General features: G+C 36.0%; 1 long non-coding RNA gene across 1 annotated transcript; it reads right to left on the minus strand.

Moving 5' to 3' along the window:
• Positions 1-1,038: 1,038 nt before the first annotated feature.
• On the minus strand, positions 1,039-9,898 carry LOC111962406 (uncharacterized). Its single transcript, XR_002877104.2, has 5 exons — positions 9,714-9,898; positions 6,113-6,176; positions 5,906-5,965; positions 4,242-4,294; positions 1,039-1,341 (listed from the first exon to the last, which is right to left on the minus strand). It is a non-coding gene; the product is annotated as an uncharacterized lncRNA (long non-coding RNA).
• Between the last annotated feature and the right edge of the window lie 2,524 nt (positions 9,899-12,422).

Here is a 12,422-nt window from a genome sequence, read left to right on the forward strand (position 1 = left end):
CCAGTTAATTGTTCCCCTTCCCAAGGCTCATCCGCCATCTAGAGCTCCTTCCTAGCTCTGAAAGCTTTGCCTTTGATTGACGTTATTTCCATTTACCCCACACTCAGGTGATGTCCAAAAGTCCCACCCCCTTCATTTTGTATAAAAACGGCAAAACTATATTACATTTTTATATTAAAAAAATAAAGTTTCTTCACTTCAAGAGGATATCCTTTGCCAAAGTTAGAAACATATTGAAACAAAAGATGGGTTTGAAGTTGAACAATAATATTTAAACAATATTTAAAACACTGAGACCCATCACTTCCTGTTCAGACAGGAAATAAGACTTCAGGAGCCATTTTAGACTCAAAGAACCTTGGACACCATTTCAGTTCTTGCCAAAAGCTCTGTTTTAACTCTTTGTATTATGTAGAGCTGCAGTGTATAACTTTTATTGGTTTAATTAATAGTCTGGATTAGCCAACTACTTCACCATGGACTGCATAAATCACAATAAGCCATACGCTTTAACTTGACTTAAGTAAAAAAAAAAAATGCTAATCACGTAAAATCAGATTTTGTGGACAGAAGTCCTACCTAAAGTGTATAAATGGTACCAAAAGTGTATGATGTAATTAACTTGAAAGGAAATTATCCCACCAGGAATGTAGTGGTACACAAAGGTAGGTTGCTAAGTATTGCTCGAGATGGAGACAAGTAAAGTAAACACTTAATCAAAAAACTTTAGCGTAATAGGTGTGTGAAGATTCCCAAAATAAAAAGTTGCGTAAACTGTGTTACTTGCGTTTACCTTCTACTACATCCCTCGATCCTACGTAAAGGTAGTAATTACTAGCTAGCACTATTTATGTAATTTAACATTGTATTCCTTCCACTAACTGGATGCATTCAGAAGCCCCTTAAAATACCAGACACGTCATTAAATTTTTTTGAAATTGATTCGAAGTTTGTACTTACAATTTCCACATTTAGCAAATAGACAATATAGTCTGGTAACAATCTTGGGTAGCATATTGACCAATGAAAGAGTCAGAATAGTGAAAAAACATTGTTTTATTTAATATAAATAACAGCGCATTAAGAAATCACAGAAGTAGAAAAGCACTCTGTAATTGAATGCAGTAAAAGCAACTATTACAATAGCCTATTCAAACAACTGAGTCCAAAGAATCCCCAGCACAAGAGTCCATGTGAAAGTTTAAGTAATTCTAATTGACACAGTCAAATAAAATCCAGAAAAATCCAAGCAGTTAGCTTTTCAAAAATCCAATTAGCTCCCAAATCCCAGTCGCCATCTTGATGACAAAGCAGTTGTCGCCACTTCCCGTAGAATTGGGTCTTTAATGGAATTAAGAAAAAAGAAGAAATGAGTAAAAAATATATATATATATTACATTTAATTAATAATTAACTATTGTCCAAACCCATCAGTTGGATTTTTTGGGGGCCAAAATAGCATCAATAACTCCACAAAATATTCAAATTCTGAATAGCTAGCTAAAAGTCAAGTTGGTAATGAAACCCAGAAGTTTAAAATGTCTGTATTACTGCAGTATGCGGTGACAAATATCGCAACTCGAATCAATGAAAAATATATATTATAATAATAAAAATATAAGAGCATTAAGGGCTGAATCCTTACTCCCCATACATATAACATGTAATTTGCAAACAGATTGGTCAAAATATTAAATATTTCAGAATTGTGACCTATTCGCCCAAATGGCATTGTGTGCCTTTTATCGCTTTTAAAACACCAACAGAGATGCTCATGCTTTTCAAACATGAACTTAAGACAATAAAGTGAATAAATATATGGAATACTAAAAGTAATGCAAGTGTTCTAGTAGGAAACTCAAAACTTTCTGAACTGAAACTCGGGAGTACAACGACTATTTCCTACTTGGGAGCTTGTTGTGATCGGTTTTGGATGTCGGAAACTCGTAATTACGGTGATTCCGGGAGCTTTACAGAAATATCCCAATCCTGAGTTTCCGATAATTCCGAGAGCACATGAACGCAGCATTATGCAATTTAATAGCAACCATTCAACACATTTTAGAGTTGAATAATTGGAAACAACAAAAGACAAAACAGGAAATGCAACAAAATTGCATGCACAAGTAAAAGCTAAGCAAATGGAATGTTCTAACACATCTGTTAATTGAAACATTTCACCGTTCACTATAAGTTATGTGAATGTGGATCATGTAAATTAGTTCTTTCTCAAAATTATCAGAAAAACTAATTATGCCATATTTTGTGATCTACTTCTGGGATTGCACCATGCTCTTTAGATGTTACCAATTTATTTGATAACATTAACTTGATACGGTTTATTATTATTTTGCTGTCAGGCTAGGCAAAACTACTTAAACTGTCCATTAGGGGGTCCACCAGAATCACATTGAGCACACGTTGGCATGAGTAAATCTCATAATCCTGCAAAATTCCTTTTCCAACACTTTTGGACAACTGACATTGCTGAACCATTACGGTTGTATCTAAACTATTGCAGCTTGATTTGTAAACAAAACACAAAACTACAACAATAGTAATCATGGATGAGCTAAACTGCACAAAATATGCTAAATGTGCTTCCTCTGCATGCACCCTGACTCCAAAATTTCCAAACATGACCAGCAGAGATTCACCAAGGAAGAGATGATATCACAAAAATCAGCATGTGGTATGAGAAGAAAAAAAAAWAATCTCAAAATGGATTACACATTCATATGAATCAAGAAAAACAAGGGGCAGGTTCCGACCCAAGATGTCAGTTCTTGACCAGCAGGTGACAACACAGTTAGTTTTTGGAGGATCCTGCCAAGAAAACTGAATTCTTACAATGAAAAGTATAAGGACATATCTCTTTAGTTTCCGTTGGACATTTAGTTTGACGTTATCATCATCACACATAGGTCCCGTGTGGCTCAGTTGGTAGAGCATGGCGCTTGCAACGCCAGGGTTGTGGGTTCATTCCCCACGGGGGGACCAGGATGAATATGTATGAACTTTCCAAATTGTAAGTCGCTCTGGATAAGAGCGTCATCTAAATGACTTAAATGTAAATGTAATCATTCAGCGGACAGTGGGGCCATGCACAGAAATCCATTAGTAGAGGTGGGTTGGGTCTAATTAATACAGGGTTAGTCCCCGTTTCATATTTTACTAAAGAAAAGAGACTGGATTTTTTTATTTAACTAGGCAAGTCAGTTAAGAACAAATTCTTATTTACAATGACAGCCTACCAGGGAACAGTGCCCCTGATCTGCCTTGTTTTTACCTTGACATCTCGGTGATTCGATCCAGCAACCTTTCGGTTACTGGCCCAATACTCTAACCACTAGGCTACCTGCCGCCCCAAATGTATCACAGAAGACAGTGTGGCCTAAGTGTGACAGTTTCACTATTTTCTAACATTGTTGGAAAAGTCAATCATAATGGTAGTAGTATCTAGGTTACTTTATTATCCCAGATGAGAAATGGATAGAGTACTATAGAATAATAGTCTATGCATTGTCAGAATACACTGACCTTACCATAGAGATGAAGTGAAAAATATTTTATGATTAAGTTTGTTAAAAGAAAAAGAGACTAATGGATAGATTTGGGCAGTTGTGAATAATCATTGTACATGATGGCCTGGCATATGTCACAGACATGAAAATAATCAAGGAATATTTGAAAGATGGAGGAACTCTTAAAGAACCTATCAAGAATGAATGGAAACGTTCAGCTTCTAGGGAAAATATGCTGCTTCTGGGGGGAGTATGGGCATATTTTATGCAAATGTTTTTAAAAGGGGGAGGAGTAAACTGTCTTGAATTATTGTGATATGATAAGATGCCCTTGTACAAGGCTTCTTATACTAAAAGGGAGAGATGAGCAACTTTAAACTGATTTAGCTAAAGTGTTCTAACTTTCACTGGAATACACATCTTTCAATAATATTGAAAGATGAGGTACAATTCCATGGTGGGAGATCTCTGTTGATCTCAATTGGTTACAATCATTGCTCTAAATTATATATAACTGGGAACCCTACTCCCATTACCAATAAATAGACCTACCTCTGGATTGTTATTTGTGCTAAAGATCACAACCTTTACTTCAATGTTATGTAACAGAAGTAAAAATGTTTAAGAAATCGATTTAGTACAGTATTGAAAGTGTTATAGCAGATATTTGAAGAAACATTCCATTTGTTACAGCACAGATCAAAAGACATGACTTACACATAGCTGTCTTCTTATTTCATTGGGTGGGAATGACAGTTCATGCCTTGATTCTGTTAGGGATAAGAGGTGAAATTAGGTGACCATCAAATACAACAGACCATGAGTTGTGGTCAACTGGAATTAATTCAAAATCTAGGCTTTTACTTGGATTAAGTTTATGCAAACCAAAGATATGTTCCCCAAAATGTCACCTCTGAAATTATCAGGTTTCTTGGAGCTATGCTGTATACTCCGGTCAAGCAGTGTCAGCTAATAAAAAAATATTGGTTTTCAACTTTTTATTTATTTATTATTTTACATTTAGATGACTCACCAAGATGAAATTACTAAATTCTGCAACCCCGGTTTACGAGTTGTGACATATTACTTTTCAAACATAATTTAAAGATTGTCATAAAATATATTAATTTTGTGTATTATCAATAATTATGATAAACATGTATTGTTATGAACAGAATACTAAAATGGCATCTTCTTGATTGTTAATGTAGCTAATTTGACCAACTGTCAACATTAGCAAGCTAGCTACTTTTTTTTTTTTTTGCAATTTGAGCTAGCTTATTTGCCAGAATCTTAGTATAAAACTTACTACATTAACTCTTCTCATTCATCCCGACTTCTAAAGAACATCAGGCTTAAGTCATATAGCAACTTCAACAACTTGTAAATACTAGTTTCTAAGGAGCACTTGAACGACTTGAACGGATACTTTTACGATCATACGTTTTAGGCCTAGGCATGATTGATTTGAGCCAGACGAATAGGCATATAAAAATACCTTTAATTTGCAGTGTTCTTTAATTGTCTGAGATCATACATTTACCCATTACCTAGCTAGCTATTTTCCCCTTCTGATGTATGGATGTTAGTTACAGTTCTCCCCAAAAGGATAAACAGCACATTTTGCAAGCAATTAACAGAGACCTTGTGTACTGCAATGTAACCATATGCATCCAGAATCAAATTCCGAAAATAAGTCACAAATCGCAAACGTAACAGGAACCCTCTCAGCTTTGAAGCAGCGTCATGTTAGCATCACAAGCTAAACATAAGTGAATTGTGTTGCCCTCTTGTGGTCTTAACGAGCATAACACTGCCCGCAAGTGTTCACTTATACGTAAAAAAATATATATATACAAATCCTATTAACTCTTTCTTGATGTATTGTCACGATACCATTATAATGAAGTAACAAAGCAAAGGAAATAAAACATGAAGCAGACTACATTTATTGAGGAAAATGACTGACGTCACCCAGAGTCACATTTGTTTATTTTGCAAGCTATAGAACACAATATTTGACAAAAAAAGTTTTTTAAAGACCTTAGAGTTAAGTCTGCTTTGTGTTTTCATTTTTGCCAAGGAAAATCAGGTATTGTAGTATCACGATACTGGTATCGTGACACTACTTTCTTGTGTTTATTTTGTTCTTCTTTCAAGTATTGAACGGGCGCAGACTAATGCCAAGTGTGTACATAATGCCATTTTTTTGTTACAATGTACTAGTTTTAGGATACAAGGTTTATTAAACACATCCATATCATCTTTCATATTAAACATTTTATTTCCCTCTTTTTTCCTTAATGTTATTAAAATGTGTCATGCAGTCAGGTTTTATTTTCTGCTCAGTCTTTAATTAAAAGGAAACATTTTATACTTACAAGTCTTGGTCATTCCAATCCCCCTAGTCATAAATTTGGTCGACCATCCGGATGACAAACCTTCAAAAGTACAAATACAAAAGTGAAAACAGGCCAACAGCCCAACCTATTGGTAAGTCTTATATAGCAGTAAGGAGAATCAAACTCGCTTAATTAAACACTCATGGTTAAATGATTAATATTCATAAAATACCCTCACAAACTTACATTTTTTCAAATATCAAAACATTGGTATTCTTCTTTCAGCCCATTTTTCTAACTTCAATGGTTCCTGAAATAAATAAAGTAGGAAAATGGATTATCATAACATGTTAGATTAAAACAATTATATAATGTCACTAAATATGGCAGAATGCCATCCATTTATCTGATAGAGATTCTATACATCTTTACAGAATTGTATATTCAAATATGTTACTACAAACGCTACAGAGGCAACCATTTACATGACTTTAAGCGGGTAAAAAAAAAATCTTACTAATATCTAGCCATTAGAGGTCGACCGATTAATCGGAATGGCCGATTAAGAACACATTCTTATTTTCAATGACGGCCTAGGAACGGTGGGTTAACTGCCTTGTTCAGGGGCAGAACGACGGATTTTTACCTTGTCAGCTCGGGGATTCAATCTTGCAACCTTACAGTTAACTAGTCCAACGCTCTAACCACCTGCCTCTCATTGCACTCCACGAGGAGCCTGCCTGTTACGCGAATGCAGTAAGAAGCCAAGGTAAGTTGCTAGCTAGCATTAAACTTATCTTATAAAAAACAATCAATCAATCATAATCACTAGTTAACTACACATGGTTGATGATATTACTAGTTTATCTAGCGTGTCCTGCGTTGCATATAATCGATGCGGTGCGCAATCGCGAAAAAGGACTCGTTGCTCCAACGTGTACCTAACAATAAACATCAATGCCTTTCTTAAAACCAATACACAAGTATTTATTTTTAAACCTGCATATTTAGTTAATATTGCCTGCTAACATTAATTTATTTTAACTCTGTAAATTGTGTCACTTCTCTTGCAACAGAGTCAGGGTATATGCAGCAGTTTGGGCCGCCTGGCTCGTTGCGACCTGTGTGAAGACTATTTCTTCCTAACAAAGACAGCCAACTTCGCCAAACGGGGGATGATTTAACAAAAGCGCATTTGCGAAAAAAGCACAATCGTTGCACGACTGTACCTAACCATAAACACCAATGCCTTTCTTAAAATCAATACACAGAAGTATATATTTTTAAACCTGCATATTTAGCTATTTAGCAACAGTTTGGGCCACCTGGCTCGTTGCGAACTAATTTGCCAGAATTTTATGTAATTATGACATAACATTGAAGGTTGTACAATGTAACAGCAATATTTAGACTTAGGGATGCCACCCGTTAGATAAAATACGTAACGGTTCCGTATTTCACTGAAATAATAAACGTTTTGTTTTCGGATTCGACCATATTAATGACCAAAGGCACGTATTTCTGTTAGTTATTATGTTATAATTAAGTCTATGATTTGATATTTGATAGAGCAGTCTGACTGAGCGGTGGTAGGCAGCAGCATGCTCGTAAGCATTCATTCAAACAGCACTTTCGTGTGTTTTGCCAGCAGCTCTTCGCTGTGCTTCAAGAATTGAACTGTTTATGACTTCAAGCCTATCAACTCCCGAGATTAGGCTGGTGTAACCGATGTGAAATGGCTAGCTAGTTAGCGGGGTACACGTTAATAGCGTTTCAAACGTCACTCGCTCTGAGACTTGGAGTAGTTGTTCCCCTTGCTCAAGGGCCGCGGATTTCGTGGAGCGATGGGTAACGATGCTTCGAGGGTGGCTGTTGTCGATGTGTTCCTGGTTTGAGCCCAGGTAGGGGCGAGGAGAGGGACGGAAGCTATACTGTTACACTGGCAATAGTAAAGTGCCTATAAGAACATCCAATAGTCAAAGGTATATGAAATACAAATCGTATAGAGAGAAATAGTCCTATAAATACTATATTAACTACAACCTAAAACCTTTTACCTTGGAATATTGAAGTCTCATGTTAAAAAGAACCACCAGCTTTCATATGTTCTCATGTTCTGAGCAAGGAACTTAAACGTTAGCTTTTTTACATGGCACATATTGCACTTTTACTTTCTTCTCCAACACTTTGTTTTTGCATTATTTAAACCAAATTTAACATGTTTCATTATTTATTTGAGGCTAAATAGATTTTTATTGATGTATTATATTAAGTTAAAATAATTGTTCATTCGGTATTGTTGTAATTGTCATTATTACAAATACATTTAAAAAATGTTTTTGGTTTTAAATCGGCCGATTAATCGGTATCGGCCTTTTTTGGTCCTCCAATAATCGGTATCGGCGTTGAAAAATCATGTTCGGTCGACCTCTACTACCCATAATTAATTGTTGATATAAAACCATTTGTATTAAGGCAACTGATCTGCATTTACACATTTCAAATGCATGCATGTCAAAGAAATACGATACATTCATCTTGAAAAACATAAATATGCATTGTGGCCATTGATCCAATCACTTGTGTGTGCATCAAAATTGAGACAATGTGTAAGAATTGTTATTGGAATACTAAGATTAAAATATTTTTTACCAATTTATGACCACCATATAGATAGATGATATCTATATATTTTTTTAAAAATCTAGTATCTCTAAACAGGAAGATCTTTAGACTTTCTCAGTACCAGAGACCTTTATGTTAAGCTTTAATTAAGGTGATAGCACAGCATCAAGTTGATTACATGAAGTATCTATGAAACAAATCTCATCCTCACTGTATGAACATATTTCAATAATCTGGCCAGGACAGCATTAGCTTTTGTGTCTTGGAAAAGGGTGCATTTCTTAATAATTCCTCTATGAATTGTAATAAAGTGAATAGTTTTGTATTTGTCAAGTGTGAAAAAACCCAACGTTACTCCCAAATCTCATCTTCATAACAGCTAGAAACAATAACCTAAAAACGATGTATGAAATGTTTCCAGTGGCTTTTATTTCCATTCTGTACCACAACGAGTTAAAAGGCAACACCCTATTTTACATTTTCGAAAAATAGCTTATATATGCTCCTCAAGACATGGCAGTTTCATTTGAACATAATAAACCTTTGGTGTTATATGTGTAGAAAGTACATACAGAACATTATCGAACATATTGATTTACATTAATTTTAATTAATTATTAATTGCTGTTAAAATTAGCCAAAATATTACGTTAGGCATAACTACCTGTCTGGAATGTTTTTCAACACGTAACTCCTAAACCTGGCAATAAAGCCTTTTCTAATATATATATATTTTTTATTAATTGTTGTATGGAAAAACATCGACATTCATTCAATATATTATCTCTTGAAACCACAATAAAATGATTCATACTTTCATCTTACTCTCGACCCACTCAAATAAAAAATGTATGTTAAGGTGTACTCAATTAAGTTAAAATTTTCCTCTGTCCATTTCAGACAAGGGCATTTGCCCTTTCAAGGACAAAGCACATTTTAAATGCGTAGGTTCTAGAACTCGAAAGTGTACCCAATCATATATGTTGCTTTATATTTGACTTAGGCTAACACAACACATTTTTCTCTACTCATCCCACGAATTAGAATTTCAACCATACCGACATCCAGTCTGAAAATCGTTTTTCCTTTTCATTCTTGGCAGGGGACCCACCATGGCCATTTTTACAACAGACTGTCGAACCCTCGCTCTTACCACCATATTGCCACATCTTCTAACCGCGCCTTTACAGGGGAAAACTATGTTTTTCTTTCAGATACGTACCCATATGTGAGACGGGCGCTATCCATTGTCTTCTACCTGCGCGGCCGCCGCATTTCTTGCTGATTTTCGTATTTTATCGGGATCGTCTCCCTGACAGTTGTGCTTCTCTCTGCCATGCTGTGCTGTGCTGAAGGCTCGTCTCTTCGGTCTGTCCTTCTCACTACGTCTGCCTGAACTGTTATCCTGTTCAATACAGCTCTGCCCCCTCTTTTTCAACATAAGCGCATACAACTTCCTCTGAAACACACCAGCATCCTGGGTAGCAGAGCCTCTACGCGGAAGGTTTACATTATTACAATTAATCTATTAATTGAAGTCAGTATGCAACAGTTTTGAAATGTATCTAATGTTAGTTACAAGGAGGAAGGATACATTGTTGCAAGATTCCCCTACATTACCCAAATATGTATTCTCAGAGGGTTATTTATGTATGTTATGCATTTAAATACACATTTTGTGTGCCTCCTAAGAAATGTGTTTATGAATACCATTTAAAGGCAAGATGTAAACAAACTTCAGTAGTGAAATAATTTGTAGTTTTGAATATCAAACACCCAGTTTTGTTTTAATTCCTCCTGTCCTGTATATTTCACTAAACATTTCAGTAGACACTTATTACATCACGTGTTGCATAGCCTTATATTCACATCAATAATTATTGAACAGTGTACATATACATATGTATATATAGATGTCAAAATATACCAGTGTCAACTAATGTAGACTCAACAGGGAGTTCAACAAATGAACTGCTATCACATTTGTAATTGTTAACCAAAGATGGTGAGATACAATTGCTAATATTGATAATGACTTGTATTGATATCACCAATAATATGCATTGACCAGGTAATAATCACTTGCATACAGATATAATTGAAGAATTCATGGATAGACTAACTGCATTGCTTTGCAAGAAGCAGCAATAACATAAACGCCATTTTGAATGTCCTGTTCAGTGTTTAGTCCTTGGTACTCCACCCCCATCACCAACCAATAAGATAAAAGCCAGAATAGCTCTTGCTGTTTTGCAGTGGAAGATTTTCATTAAAAAGAACCACAGCCTAGCAACAAGCGCTGTAAGCCCTCCCTGCTTGGGAGGATCACTGATCTCGCCAGACTGAATAACCCCCCAAAAACATGGTGCAAATCATGCTTTATACTATTAGATAGTGATCATCCCAAAGAGAGGAGGAGGAGACAGGGTGTGCAGGTCAATAGTATTGTAATCAGACCAGAATCGTCTTTGCACTGGAAAAACAAAAGGGTGCCAGATGAGCTTGAGGTAGAAGTTACACGTCGCTACAGATCTTGGATCAGATTACCCTACCAAACCCTAACCTTAATAACTAGGGGAAGAACAATCAGATCCTGTATCAGTGGTTAAGGGCAGTAGCGGTGCGTTGGTGAAATCACTTGGGAAGCCAGAAAAAAAGGCATATTACAACCTATGGGTTGCAATAATTGCATTGTTTGCTCTATAACCTGGTAATTCATATGCCTTGCGACCATGATTTTTAAGTGATAATGCCAGAGAAGCCGGGGTTTGGAGGATATATTGGCACAGGTGTTGTTAGGACCAAGACGAAGTTGGCTACGAGGACATTATCACTTTTATACAATGGGTTACCAACATATTCTAATAACGATTTACATATTTTCAAGAAAAACATTATTTTTATTCATTCTATTTCATCCTTACACAAGATATAGTCTCGACACAAATCTAGAGTTACTACCCAAGCCGGCTGGTCGTTCGTTCTATCGGTTCAGTTGCCAGAGACACGACCCAGTATTTTTGTCCTACATCTATGGACGCAACCCTGTCATTCGTTCTAAATGTTCTATTGCCATACTGGCTGGCAACAATCGTATCCCTTGCTTGCTAGCTAGCCAACCAACAGTGCAGCCAGAATAACAACAAAGTAGCTCCATTTGCATAAGGTGTTTTCTAGTGACATTTATTTGGATACATCCATAACAATCAGCTAATGAGGCGCTATTTCACCTGGCATAGAAAATGTGTTTTCTCGTCAGGACACTGTTGTTTAGAGGAGCTAGCCGACAACACAGCTAACACAATCACTTCTGAAACTGGAAAGACTGCAAACTAGCTGCACTTTGTTTAGTTTGATCTGTTTTCTATTGATATTTCTTTGTATATATCCATAAAAATTGATGCTGATTCATGATTTTGACTGGCTGAGAAAAGCTGCCTGGCTGTCTCATCCCAACTACCCACATTTTCACTACTATTCGACAGCTGGAGATCGAATTTGAATATTGAAACAATGTTGCAAATGTCAGAGAGACATACAGCAAGGTTTATACAAATCTCCGCTGTTGAAAACTAAATGTTAGTCTAAAAGAAATGTGAGATAATATCTAGATGCTTTTTATAGTGGCGATCAAGTTTATAAATTGCCTGGCTGAGCTTATGACACAGTGGATTGGCAGACAAATGGAACAGAGTAAATAGGCATTTTGATGTCATAGATTTAGCCAGAGGTAATGTGGTTTAACCAATCAGCATCAGACACACCCGTTGTATAAATAGGCCTAAAGGCCGAGACAATAAGACGACAGTGGCAGAATAAATTCAACCACACCTTTGTTTTATAACAAATCGGATAGCAACCTCTGTCCGGTTTAGTTCACAAAGCATATTGCATGTAACAGACAGTTAAATGACATACAGCATGGTCAAGC

This window comes from Salvelinus sp. IW2-2015, linkage group LG4q.1:29, assembly GCF_002910315.2.
Source record: "Salvelinus sp. IW2-2015 linkage group LG4q.1:29, ASM291031v2, whole genome shotgun sequence".
NCBI classification, from domain to species: domain Eukaryota; kingdom Metazoa; phylum Chordata; class Actinopteri; order Salmoniformes; family Salmonidae; genus Salvelinus; species Salvelinus sp. IW2-2015.